The 14879-nt window shown below is 34.3% G+C and overlaps 1 protein-coding gene across 5 annotated transcripts in view; it reads right to left on the reverse strand.

The window, feature by feature from the left end:
* Positions 1-569: 569 nt before the first annotated feature.
* Positions 570-14879, reverse strand: part of LOC122052111 — a 48985-nt gene continuing 34675 nt past the window's right edge. For all 5 annotated transcript variants that reach the window (XR_006131868.1, XR_006131867.1, XR_006131865.1 and 2 more), the window contains 6 exons: positions 14734-14876; positions 14537-14642; positions 9949-14276; positions 2985-3065; positions 2845-2901; positions 570-771 (listed from right to left, as the gene is read on the reverse strand). The gene's annotated coding sequence lies outside the window, so the exon portion shown is untranslated. The remainder of the gene's footprint in view (positions 772-2844; positions 2902-2984; positions 3066-9948; positions 14277-14536; positions 14643-14733; positions 14877-14879) is intronic.

The raw sequence follows: 14879 nt of genomic DNA on the forward strand, positions 1-14879 counted from the left end.
AGAAGGAAAAGAGAGATCAATCTGTGATTGAGAGAGATTTTTATTTTCCTTTTGTTTGTGATCCTCCGTTTCTAGTGTCTCCTGCATCCTCCTATTTTAGTTGGAATCTTTGTAAATTATGTAGAGATGAATATATGTATTTTATTTTTCTCTTCATACAATTCTACATCTAGTAACATAAGCATTTTGTTATAAATGCATCTACAAGGCATAAAATCATACAAAAGGAAAAGATCAAATTACCACAAGAAATTTTAGATCCCTTTCTAGGTGATTCATATCAACACTGCATCAATGAGAATAGGCATATTATAGCTGATTCATATGAAAAGCTCAGAAAAAATGAGTCAGAACAGTGAAGTGCCAAGATATACGTGTATCTTAGTTTGTTGTATAAAATTGAGCAAAGGCATATTAAAAAAATTGTAAACCAATGCCAAATAACAAGTGGGAATGAAACATGTGAAGAATTATACATCAACAAAATGAAGCATACAACAACATCCAAGCATTATCCCACTAGGTGGGTCCGCTATATGAATGCTTTTACACCATGGGGATCTATCTCCTACTATATTATCGTGTATATTTAAATAAATTTTATCTTATTTTATCGTAGCTAATGAAGTCTTCTTTGGTCTATCTCTTTCTTGTTTGATTTGCATATGAAGCATAGGAATGAAAAATTGCAATGTATATGTCAGAGAGATCGATTCTAGTAAAATTGTATGGGATCAATGTCACCAAAGCCCAGAAGCATTAGTATTCCTCCTGCATAATGAACAGAAGCTAGTGTAACTAGAAGAGCTTTCTTGATGGAAGTAGTCTTAGTTACATCTTCAAAGAATGAAGGAGAAATGTCTTGATAACTTATACTGAGGAATTAATTAAAACATATTTATATTAATATTTGATTATTATAGAAACTTACTATTAGATTATATTTGAGATGTTGAATGTTAAATTTAAATTTAGACAATCAGTAAGCATCATACATACAAAACTTTGAAGGATTTAGTATAGAATGAAGAAAAACAATTCCATCCCCATTAGATCATGGGCAAAGAAGAGCATCATTACAGAAGGAATAAATAAAAAATTAATAGACTCGCTTATGTTAGAGTAAGAATATCTAGAAAATTTTAATGACTAAATAAAGTCTTCATCAGAAGACAACCATAGTTATCCACGAAAAGTCTAAGATAATTTCATACATGACTTTTTCCAAAAATTCATGTAAGTGCTAAAGAATACTTGTCCATACAGCTTGAGTATTAGATCTAGAAATTTTAGAAGCAGGATTATGCTCATGATAGCATCCTAAAGTGAACTTGCTTTTCTTCATATGGGTTTTCAGAATAACATTAAGAGCAATTTGGAAACTACAATATAAATGAAAATTAGAAATACAATTCTCAACCGTTATTCTTGTTGTTCATATGAAGATCCTAGAATAATTCTGTATCATTTCCTAAGAACCAATACACTGCATTTGGTTAGAAATAAATCTTTCTCATGTTCATGTGGAGAAGGAAATTGACTATTTGGGTGCATGATAAAAAAAATTCAATTGATTATGGCATCAGGGGACCATGTTGTCAGCTAACCATATGGGCACAAGTACCAAACCTTTTTGAGCTAAGAATGAAATGGATCTCAGTACCAGAACTTTAAACCTAGAGCAAATCTACTGTATCAACTGCTGTATTACTATGTTATTTTCAGTGATCAACCATAATCCAGACTATTATAATACATATAACATATAAATAAAAAGGAGGCATGGGAGGGTTGTCTCCGCCTTCCCTTCCTTGAGCCACAATGTGGGCGCTGCCCACAATGGCTACTACTGCCCTTCCTCACCAAATTGAAGCCGCCACTATCACCAAGTTGCCACCCACCACCACCCAGCACTGCCCCTTATCTAATCACAACAGCCCCTCACGACCCTTCTCTATGAAAGGCGCATCCCTGCCCTTTACCACCATCTTCCAACAATCATCTCCCTCCCCTCTCAAAGTATCATTCGATCAACACTTCCTTCTCACAAAAATAGTTTTTCTTTCTCCTTCCTGGAGAACCCGAGTAGTTTCTACCTTAGACCATGATGAATCCATTATCCTCAAGCATCAGAAAACTACAATATTTAAGCGGTATTAGATGCAAACTGGAGTGTTGCAATAAAGGTTGGTGGGCATTTAGTCAAAATTTTGTGGCAATCTTCACTTGGGGAAGAAAAACATTATTGAAACTATTTTCACATTACAAGATTCTTTGCAGATGGATAGTACATATATGATCAATGTGAGACCAAAAATATCAAGAAAGAAAATGTTATAAACGTAATATGTGGAACCATGTATAGGACCATGGTACGTTGTATAGAACCATGTATCCTTTTGTATCAACCATATAATGAGATGATATTAGTTCATGCGAAATGTACATGTTGTCATTGTAAATCTGGAGCACTGTTGCACCAAAGAAGGCAGTTTAAATTTTCAAGATCAAAGCATATGTTCAAAGTATCATTTCATGCTAGATAAAGGTTGGTGTTAGGTTGATACAGTATGTACTGACACTAAATTGGTAGTTATGCCAATTCAACACCAAAGGAATAAAAGATGGAAGAGGAGGGAGATACACAAAAATTAGAGAGAGTAAGACACAAGACAAAAAGAAGAAAGCATGTCCTAAGAAAACAAAACAACATAAAAGACAAAAATAAAAATAAAACCCCAAACAAGATTTAATTAATTGCTTCAATTGGAATACTCTAGTCATGTACCGAATCAATCAGACTTGGACATAAGACATAATGCTCAGCAAGTGCATTATACTTACAGCCATACTACTCTGTACAAACATTGATACTGGCCATGCTTAAAACTATGCTTGAAACTGAAAACATTTATAAAAAAAACTATTTAATCAGGAATTTTGCACATTATAGAACATAAAGTTAACATATCATGTTACTATACTTAGTGCAAGGACATAGAGAGCTATGTTGTTCCATCTTGACATGTTAGGACAAAGCCCTTTAGGATAGCAGCTAATCCAACCTTCAAAAATAAAGCAACATCATTAGTTGGATCAAATACTTACAAAAATATAAAAGTAACTTAGTAATTACAAGTCATGAGTATTATAAACATAATAGTCAGAGCAAAAGTTGACTTCATCAAATTATTTATAGAGCCTTAGATTTATCTTGAAATCTGATAAACCTTTGTCATTTCTTAAGAAACAGGATATCAGAACCAGTGACAACTCTTTAAAGGATGCAACCTTGGAACAAAACATGAACCATAAAAAAACCTTAGAAGAAAACAAGGAGTCCCTTCACATAGAAATACAAGGATGTCAGCATCTAGGCTACCCTTCAAGTTTGGCATTATCCTTCTCATCCTATTATTTATTGCATTGCATAGTTCCCAAGTTAGTCCTACCCAAGTATCAACCTCAAGCAATGAAAGGTTGGAAGGAACAAGGAAGCCTACTAAAAGTGAGATTTCAAACACATACGATATCAATAAATAAAGAAGGAAACTATGTGATCTGTAGAAGATGACAGCATATCATCCGAGATAGATTTGTCACCATGGTCACATCCATTAGGCTTAAAAGGGAAAAAAATAATATCATATTTGTACAACATGTATATGCTTAAGGCAAAAAATAAATGGAGGTTTCAAGATAGAAACTATCCATATAGTTTATAATTAACATTTTTTCATGGATTAACCTTGTGATATTACTCTTCAATTGAACTTCTCAAACAACACCTACTGATACATTCGTTACTTTGTACCAAAGTTCAAAGGTACAAAACAATAGTAGTATTTAGTATTTACTAATTAAGGTAAAGTGAAAACTCAAAAATATATTGTTTCTCCAACTAACATATCTTTGATATCTAGCTAAGAATAGGTAATAAGTCCAAATGGGTTCTTCAAGTTGATTAAAGTCAATACTGTCATGGTAGTCAATGCTAATTGGGTTTTTGAGGTTCCAATTCATTGAAATACTATTTTTCTCAATAAATTCAAACAAACTATTGCAGATTTAGGGATTATACTATGCAAGGAGAATAGGTAATTAAAATGTTATTTTACTGAACTATTTCCTAATGAAGTTATTGCAATATGACCAAGAGGTCATGGGTTCAAGTAGCTAAAACAACCTTTAGCAACGCAAGATAAGACTACGTACAATACATCCTTCCCTGAGACTGCCAATACCTCACATTGGCGGGAGCTTCGTGCATTAGGTTGCCCTTTTTCTTTCCTAATGAAGTGAAATTTCAATTAGTTAGTTCATGCTAACTAAGACAAATGGGGGGATTAACCCATTTCATGTTGACTAGAAGAAAATTCAAGAGCCTCATTAGGTGGCTACTTTGTTAAACTTCCTTTGTTAACGATACCAAAGTTAGCAAGTTTGTGAGCTTGATGTCCAATGGACTAGTATTTCAAATTGAGGACAATCCTACTAAGGAATGTTCATGTATCAAAATCAGTTTTGAAGCACCTAGCATCAGTTGTAGCATAAGTTAACCAATTTGAATGGACTAACTTGGCTAGCATGACCACCAACACTAGCACTGGAACTGGCATAGTTATAGTTATAGCTATAAAACAACAATGTAAAAATAATAAATTGAGAAGGAAATGCAAAGTTAAGCAAGAGTTACTTCCAATGATAAATAACAAACCCTTGCTGAAGTGGATGATCAAATGGTGATCCACCTAAAACTACATCACTTATTTTATCATTGAAACTAATGATTTAGAAAAAAAAAAAAGAATCCAATAAAATGTGAGTAAATAAAATTTTTAAAAAAAATAGAATAGGCAACAAAACTGGGTAGGAATAATGATGCAAATGCATATAAGAAGAAAAGGTACAGTTTCATTCAAATCAAGAATTCAATTTTGGCTTATTAAAATAAACTTTTGTCAGTTTTAATGAATCTAAAAGCTTCAAGCAAAGCTAAACAGATGAAGTAAATAGAAGTATTCATTTACCTCATATTACTATGCAATTGCAATTTAAGAGAGAGTACAATTATGTAAATGAAGATCTAGACAATATTTGGCAGCCAAAACACAAATTTTTTAATCGTATATATCCTCCATCTTGGCTATACTATATGATGCCCAAGGACTACATCAAGTCAATCTAATAATAGCTGTGTCGAGAGTTTCAGACTTTCGCTAGAACCATAATATTTCAGTATTGTGTTGATGTTTCAACCTACAACACTAATGGAGAATTGGAGTGGTACGATGAAAGAGATAAAAAAAAGAAGAAGAATAGAACACAACTATATGCCAAATTTCGGATTTTATGTTCTACCTGCAACAGTACAATGTTGATGTTAAAAGCTACAAAAAAAATAATAAATATTATTTCAATTTATCTTAATAAGTTTTGTGGCATGTCAAGGGGTCTATAATGTACACACTCATTGACATTATTAATACAATTACATAGAATAGATTACCTATATTAAGTTTCTATAATTTATCCAAACGACATGTTGAACGGTTTAGACTATTTGACTTTATTGAGCAAAACTAGGCAAATAAGATTGGCATTGATACCAAATTGATGCAATCACACTCTGTTACTCAAAATTAAATTAAATTGATAAATTTAAATGCAACATCAAAATTTTGCCACATAACCCAAATTTTGCCATGGCAGCCCACCGACATCCTTGATGCTACGATAATCTTGAGTAACCCAAATGTTGCATGTGGATGCTCTAAGTCTTTAGGCATGTCTTCAAAGGAGGTCGTCTCTTGACTAAAGCCAGACACCTTGTGATGTCGGCTTTGATACACTTTGCATGGAGATCTAGGAACATTTGCATCTTTGATGAGGGATAGTCAAAGAGTGAGAAATTTTTTTAAAATGCACAAATTCATGATTGTTGGAGTTTGGGAGTATTTTTTATCTAACATTATGTCAAAGATGAGCCGCTACTAATTTTTGGGTATTGTACCTTGGTCTTGCTTTGATATATATTTTTTTTACTTATAAAAAAAATGCTTGGAACTTAAAAGTAACTTAACCAAAAGCACATTTGCGCCATGTATCGAATATATCTGTTGGAAGAGGAAACTGTGTGTAACCTGGGCAACAAAATATTACAAGAAAAATCATCAGAGATTTGGATACAATAATCATGTCAGAAGAAGTAGTAATGTTAATTGTCAGAAACACCCTTCTATAGATGTATCTGGGCATGCATGCACCTAAACAATACGTTTACTGTTACAAATATTATAAAAGTCTATGTATAGAGTCATAATCTTATCTAGTGAGGGGATGACCTATACTGTATCTACTTATGGCGACATAAGGATTATGCAACAAAGCTTGTCAAAGTCCAAATGATTGATTATTATCAAGTTATGTTAGACCCAACCATTATGGTTTAGCTACAACGCTGACTTATTTAGGATGTCATATCTGAGCATATTAATATTATCTCAATAATTTTTCTCCCATTTCAACATATCCAAATTACTGCAGATTGATTCAATAAAATTGCAAAATAAAATCTAATGGCATGTGTATTTTTAGGAATTCATCTACATATCTTGTATGGATTTGCCAATTGATTAGCATTAATTGTTATGTATTATGTATCTAGTGTTATATATATTATCTATGCCCACATTGGTTAGGATAATTAATTTAATTGTTAAGTGATTAGACATTATATTTGTTTGCATATATGGATTTGATTTACTTATTTTATATACTATATAGTAATTAAAAAAACTCATATAGTCGTACTTTTTGACATGCTATTTGGCATTATTATTTATACAATGGTGTTAAGGTATGGGCAGTAAATGAAGGCTCTATATGTGGTATATGATTTCGAAACCTCCACTGTTAATCTTTCTCAATAATTATTTATGTTGTTTTATATTGCCTAATTTATACTCAACTGGTGAAGAAGATCGTGTGTGTTTTTTCCATCTATTAGAAATAAAAAAAGAATAGAATGGACAAAAATATCACAGTAATAAGCTTTCCTTGCAAACTTAAGGCCCCAAGGTTGTGTCTCTCATGAGTGTAGGAAACACAAAGGAAAATAAGCAATTGGCAGAAGGATTTATCCGTCAGTCCTTTGCCAATGTTTTCTTTGGCAGAAATAGAAGACAGGAAGTAAGGAATATGAAATTCTTTATCCAGTTCAACCCAAATTTTCTTCCAGTTAATTTGGATAAACATGAACTATTCACATGCAATGGACACAATCCAACCAAAAAGAATCAGGATTGTTTCGCTCCCAATTCTATATTTGATTTATATTTTTTAACAAATAAATTTTGAAACTTTGGTTGCTCTCCCTCATTGATTCCCTTCATGAAATGGAGCAAAGGGGCACTCTATTTCTTTCCTTCACAAGAAGGGAACAAAAGCTATAAAAAAAAATTCACTAATGTGTTCCTAGATTTTATTTTTCTTTCCTTAGTTGTTTCCTTCCCTCGTAGATAAGTGAGCTAAAGATTGAGCTTACTACTGAAATTGCATTCTCAACTATACAAACAACCTCACAGATTTACATCAGGAACGTGACACCAAAAGCTCCATCTCGATCAATGTTAACTTAAATGCAAAGGTTGACCTCGAATTGGAAAACAATAAAATAGTAGGGGAATACTGTTGGGAATCATAAGCATATGCATCCATCACACAAGATGTCCAAACTTTATAACTTATACAACCAACAAAAAACTGAACTCCCTAATCAAACTCATTGCCAATATCCTCCTCCAAGAAGTACTTGTTGGTGCGGTTAGCACTGACGGTCTAACTCAGATTGTGATAAATGACAAAGTAGGTTAAGTTAGTTTCGTTGTGATCTAACACCTTGACGAAGTGTGCAGGAGAAGCCCAGCTAGGTCGACGGGCCGACCGGATAGTTGGCACAAAGTCCAAACAAGTCGACAGGCTGACCGGATAGCTGGCACGAAGTCCAGACAGGTTGACGGGCTGACCGGATGTCTGACATGAAGTCCAGCTAGGTCGACAGGTTGACTTGATAGCTGATACGAAGTCCAGAGAGGTCGACGGACTGAGCTGATGTCTGGCAGGTAAGCTAAGGTAAGTCACTGAAGGGAAGTCACTTGGTGAGGACGCATTCCCAGTTAGGGAACTTAGGCGTCGATCCAACTTAGAACCATTTCGGGAATCTAAGTTAAGATTGTGACTAGATTCCGGTCTCGGTGAGACGAAATCTAATTATTACTCTGTTTTACTATATTTGTGCTAACTTTTGTTTGCAGGGTAGTTTAATCTTTATTTTGCCTTGGACTAACATTTTCTTTCAGGAAAAGGAATTTCTGGAAAATGGTGGCCCAGGCGCTCGGAACTGGTCCGGACGCCCGGAGTTGGTCCGGGCGCTCGGAACTGGTCCGGACGCCTGGAAGGCAAAACTTATCTCGTTGCAGATATGGAGCGCGTTGATTGGCCGGGTCTACGTCACGGTCTGAGTGCTCGGAAGGAATCTGGGCGCTCGGAGCACCTCTATAAAAGAAGGCCTCCTCCAGAGTTGAGAATAACAACTTCTTCCTATGATTGCTCCATTACGCACTGCTCCTGTGACGCTGCGAGGCTGCTCCGACAACCTACGATTCGAGCTTATTGTTTTTCTGTTGTCGGTATTTCATCTTTATTCTTGTACTTAACTTTGTAATCAATTTTCGAACTGCTAGTGAATTGCCCAATGAAAGCACTCGACGAGTGCGGCCCTTGTAGTAGGAGTCGATGAAGGCTCCAAACCAAGTAAAACTGGTTCGTGTTAGCATTGTGATTTTTATTTTTCCGCTGCATGCTCGCTTCGAATTTTCGATCGCTATCCCCCCTCTAGCGACTTCTACGATCCAACAGTACTTAGATCCACTAAATTCCATAAAAAGCAATCAAACTACATAAACAAACATATCATCATAATGAGAATAATAAATGCTACTCAAAGCATACTTCACAAAAAGGAGCACTGATCTACTGGATATCATATTTCATAAAAAATAAGAAAGTTAATGCATTCTCATATATAAATGGAGTTTCATTTAAGGTCCAACTCAAAAAACCAATGGATCTAATATTATATTTAATCTAATCAGTTAAAAATCAAATAACAACTTTATAAAAGGAAAATCATCCATGTGTGTAAATTTTATTTAGCTAGATCAGCTATGTGCATACATAAGTAAAAATAAAACTGGAGTATTAACACTTGTAAAAAATGGGTCTTGGACTTGAACTAAAAAAATTTAAATAACTTTCGAAAATGAATCAACTTCCATTGAAATTAATTACTTGTAGATTTAGGTTTATCAATTACTTGAAGCCGAGTTTTCATGTTAAATTCACACCATCATCACAAATACTATCAAAATAAATTTGAATGTCATACTTATTTAATTTTTAAATTGATGTATTACAATATTTAGCATATTTATTATGATACTTATCCAACTCTCTCAACCATCTATTTTTGTAATTATCCAGTCATTCAAACTATTTTTTTGATTAAAGATTATATGTATCTATAAATCGTATAAGAGACAAAAGACAAAAAAAAATTGATAATTCATAAAAAGCATCTAAAACCAAATGGCCATCTTGCCTTCAACACCCACAGACGTCCATTTCTTGGCGAAAAATATAACTACTTTGTACAATGAATATAAGCTAATGGTTTACCTAAATAGTATCTTACATAATAAAAATAAAGTAATAAGGCGGCTTGATCTCCCATTTTTAATTTATTGCCGTGAGAATTCTAGATGGGCAATCAACTCAACTATTGACGTCTTAAGTTTTAACCACAACAATAAACAAGTACATATGTACAAGAATGCGTGCCCAAAAATATAGATTGCGTAAGAGGAAATGATGAACCAGATAGCTTACTTCTCAAGCAAGCAAGGAAAGGGAGCCACAATTGTACAATAATCACAGTCCTGTACATTAGGAAAACAACTTCATTAATATACATGTTAATGTAATATAATTATACCCTTCATAATTGTAGTACAAGCAATGCTAGAAAAGCTTTACCTTTAAAGATGCAATAAAATAAAGGTCTAATTCTAGATTTCACATATTCAATATAAACTTGCACTAAAAGAAAAAACCCACTCAAATTGGCAAGACTTGACAATCAATAATACTTAACAACCAAAGATGATCCCTATAGTGAAGAATTTGAAACTTGCAACAAAAGGAAAGAAATAAAATATGCTAGGACATGAATATCTGATCTAAAGACACCATTTTCAAGGCATTTGACCACCAATATATAGAAGACGATTCTTATAGAATTTCTCAAAATCTGATCGGTGTTTGTTAGGACAAATAACATTTTCCTTGTGAGCCTGCATATGGGGAAAGAATTGTAATGTCAGATTAACAACAAGAAAAGGCAACAAAAGCATAATGATACTGAAACAAAATATTCATTGTTAATCTAAACCAAGATCATGAACACAGTTCCAGAAACTCTAATGTAAGTACTTCAATTAAAAAACATTACAAATCTAATAGGGCATATGTTCTTTGCATAAGAAAAAGTTGCATTTAAAGATTGGCCAAAGATAACAAAATAACTTACAGAAGACACATATTCATTATAAAAAAAACACTTTGCTAGAAAAGGTCACACTTCCACCTTAACAACATAAGAGATACTCTCTCAAAAAAGAACACAAGCACAACATGATGGTTACACTAATCAGAGTATATCATGATATTATGAATGATTATTGTTTTGTGAGTCAGCTATGAAATTACTAGTGCAACACCCGTCATGCATAAGTAGCCTTAATGAATGGGGGCATATCCAATTTGACAAAGATATGTGAACAAGATGAGAAGTGTCAATTAATTTGAATAAGTGATTATTCACTTATTTTAGTCTAGAATAAATAAAGAGACAACTTTCACAAAAGGAATATAGGACCCTTAGTTTGCTTAATAGTGAAAAGATCCATGCAATCAATTACACAATGAATATGAAAACCTAATGCATCCAACATGAACATAGAAGAATTATAGACATACTTAAAACTAAGTTGGTAGAGACCAGTTGAGCATGACAACACAATGATTTTGTTTCTAGTGAAGTTGTATTTCTTACAAGAATAACTTGTAATTGATTGAATCAACCTACACAATGAAATATGTAACAACACACTCTAGAAGGAACCTAATGTTGGCAGCTTTTCCCCATATAAAGAAATAAACTAACGTACAACTTCTTTTCCTTGCTAAGGTTATCCATGCCATAGAAAATTCAACAAAAAATTAGTAAAAAAAACTTAATAAAGGAAAATATATAACATAATAGCAAGAAGATAGTCACACAAAAAAGTGCATACTCCTTCCATACTGGTTGAAGGGCAAATACTTGTACCACTTGGTATAAGTTCGAATCTCTAGCTCAATCTATTACATTTGGGAAGCTAGAAATAAATGTCGGTACCAAGGCATTGCACCGGATGTGGATTGATTATTTCGGAAGGTACAAATACATACCCATAGATTTGTGGACTTGCAACCTCCTTAGAACTCATTAGTTGTAGTATGAAGGCGGCTGTTGGAAGGTGTTGGATTTCACTGTGCTTAATGTTCGAATTTTTCTTGTTGTCCGAAGTTTGCCTAGTGTTCGGTTTCTGCCAAATGCTGGATTGTGTTGCTGATGGCAAAGGTATGCATGTCTAATTTTATTTTCACCTATTGCATGGATTTTATGTTGGAAAATATTAAATTGGTGCAAAGGTGGACTTGCACAGATCTTTAACGTTGCATGCTTGGCTAATTTAAAAGTGGCGATTTTTGATTGGTTTGTTAGAATTTAATGCATGTCTTTTATTTGTTTTTATTTTTATATAAGACATGGAAGAGAATAGTGGTGAATAGATCCATCCTAATTGATCTATCTAGTTCGCAGCAAACGGCTCGCGGTAAAGACATGACCAAATTTGTTGATGGCTGGGACTTTGCCAAAAAGTCTGTGAGGGTGTATAGATCCACCATAATGATCTATCTAGTCCGCAGCAAACGGCTCGCGGTAAAGACATGACCAAATCTGTTGATGGCTGGGGTTTTGCCAAAAAATCCAAGAGGGTGAATAGATCCACCATAATGATCTATCTAGTCCGCAGCAAACGGCTCGCGGTAAGGACAACACCAAATCCGTTGATGGTTGGGGTTTTGCCAAAAAGCTCAAAAGGGTTCGTAGATCCACCATAAGGATCTACCTAGTCCGCAGCAAACGGCTCGCGGTAAAGACATGGTAAATCCGTTGATAGCTGATCACTTGCTAAAAGTGGGGCGACGATTTATGATGAGATGCTTTGCTTGTCGATCACGATCTATGATGCTTATTATTTGAAGTTCACCGTCTCTTCTAATCCAAGGTGTACAAGATGGCTTAATCTGTGGACGGATGTGAACCCACTGTTCCTGCTATTGCTTCACACCTTAGTTTGCTTCTGCCCGTGACTTGATATGGCTGAGTTTCAATTGCTTCGTACCTTGGTTTTGCATCTGTCCGTGACTTGATATGGCTGAGGTTCATTTGCTTCACACCTTGGTTTTGCTTTTTGACATGGATTTGTTTTCCACAACACGTGCTCACCATTTGTAATTCATTCATGGTGTTGTGTGAGTGTAAGATTAGGTGTTTGGTTTGATTTTGCTCATGTTGTGATGGTGTATGTTATATTGGGTGCATGAGCAAGTAAGTGAATTGTATGTTGATGATGGAGTTTTACCTCGACTGAGAGGATAAATTCCTAACTATGATGTATCTTTTGACATTCGGTTTGAGAGTCTTTCGCTCTCAAATCAGTTTTTATACATGTACCTATTTCCGTAAAGAGACTTCTCCAAGACATTGTTTACAGTAGTTTCATCTATTTTCTGCTCAACAAATTTTCCATCTTATGAACAATGAAGTATTGAATTAAATGACGAATCAATTGATAGATAAACGTTGTAAGAACAATATCAAACAATAAAAAATGAAAATGAAAATAAGTAAATTATAGATGGATGAGAAGAAAAATAGGACATTGTACTTGTAGTGAGATATACTTATCCAGAATAATGGCACATGCAGAGTTAGATAGGTGAAATTTTGTGGTTATAACTAGGGCTGCAAACGAATCAAGCTGGCTCACGAGCTTTTCGAGCCGGCTCGAAAAATATTCAATTCATATTCGAATCTATTGAATTCGAGCCGAACTTGAACATGTTTGAACTTTTTTTCGAGCCGAACACAAGCCCAAATTATATTGTTCGAGCCGCTCGCAAGTCTTAATATTTATTAATATAAGTTGAATATATATTAAATAAATAAATTTCAAGCCTTTCGAACCTATTTTCGAGCAATTATTCGAATAGTTCGCAAACATATTCGAATATTTTGAGCTGAACTTGAACCCGAGCCCTAATTCGAACCGAACTCGAACCAAACATTTTGAATTTTTCGAGCTTCGAATCGAGCTTGATACCTATTTCGAGCTGAATTCGAGCCTTAAATTTTCTGCATATTCAGCTCGATTCGATTCGTTTACACCCCTAGTTATAACAGTACTATGACCCAATAGCTAGACACCACTGGGTTACTGGCTACTAGTCATTTTTGCCATTTTCTCTACGCAAACATTTATAAAACCCACAAATCATTCCTTTCCTCTTCTTCGCTAAGAACATGTCTACTTGTGGTGAGGAAGGAAATAAGGAAAGGAAGAGTATTGCAAAGATAGTAAGGGTAACCCAGTGCACAAAGCTCCTCCAAATAAGGGGTCCCGAGGAAGTGCCTATTGTATGCAGCCTTACCTTACTTTGCAAGAGGCTATTTACGAAACTCAAACCCATGACCTCTAGGTCACACGATAACAACTTTACCATTGCGCCAAGGCTCTCCTTCAAGAGTGCTGCAAAGATATGGATGGATTTACTCTTGTTTAAGAGGTCAAAGAACTAAAGTAGATCACAATGTCATATTACAATTTTAATTACTTCTTCAAGTTTTTTAGCTTATAATATATAAATATATCCAATGTCAATAGGAATTTCTTATCAAACATTTTCTTCCATCACTAGGGTGGTCTTATGCAAGCTCCAATGTCAAAAGAATAAATAAAAATAACTTCAGATCTTTTGAGAAACAAACCTCCAGCTCCTACCTCCTCAAATTTAAATCTTCGAGGAATAAGTTTCTCCCTATCTTCCTGCAAAGTATTCAGAAAGAAAATTTTAAGCAATGAATACATGCTAGAATTATTAGCACAAATATAAATAATTTTCCCTTATTAAACTTTATTGGAGTCTCTAATGTTAAATAAAGGTTGTGACCGGACAACATCTTGTATAGAACAAAAGGGGTCAGGTTTGAAAGTCCTTGTCGGAACATTTCCTTAGCAAAACAATAATATCAAAAGTAAGCATTGTCTACTTTAAAGTTATCTTACAACTAGGGAGAAAATCACACCATTGATGTCATCTTACTACCAGGTCTACACTCATTGCCAACATTTGATACTAGCTTTCCACTCTTCATGGTAGACTTGGAAGTCAGACCACTAGAGCAATCACTCCTGTAGAATTTGAAAATTCTTAAGGCAACAAAGTAGGATAGATTTCAAATAATATCAAAAGTAAGCATAGTCTGCTTTAAAGTTATCTTACAACTAGAGAGAAGAGCACACCATTGAAGTCATCTTATAGCTAGGTCTACACTCATTGCCAACATTTGATACTAGCTTTCCATTCTTCTAGTAGACTTAGAAGTAGAATCACCAACACAATCACTCTTGTAGAATCTGAAAATTCTG

This window comes from Zingiber officinale, chromosome 3A (genome assembly GCF_018446385.1).
Source record: "Zingiber officinale cultivar Zhangliang chromosome 3A, Zo_v1.1, whole genome shotgun sequence".
Lineage (NCBI taxonomy): Eukaryota > Viridiplantae > Streptophyta > Magnoliopsida > Zingiberales > Zingiberaceae > Zingiber > Zingiber officinale.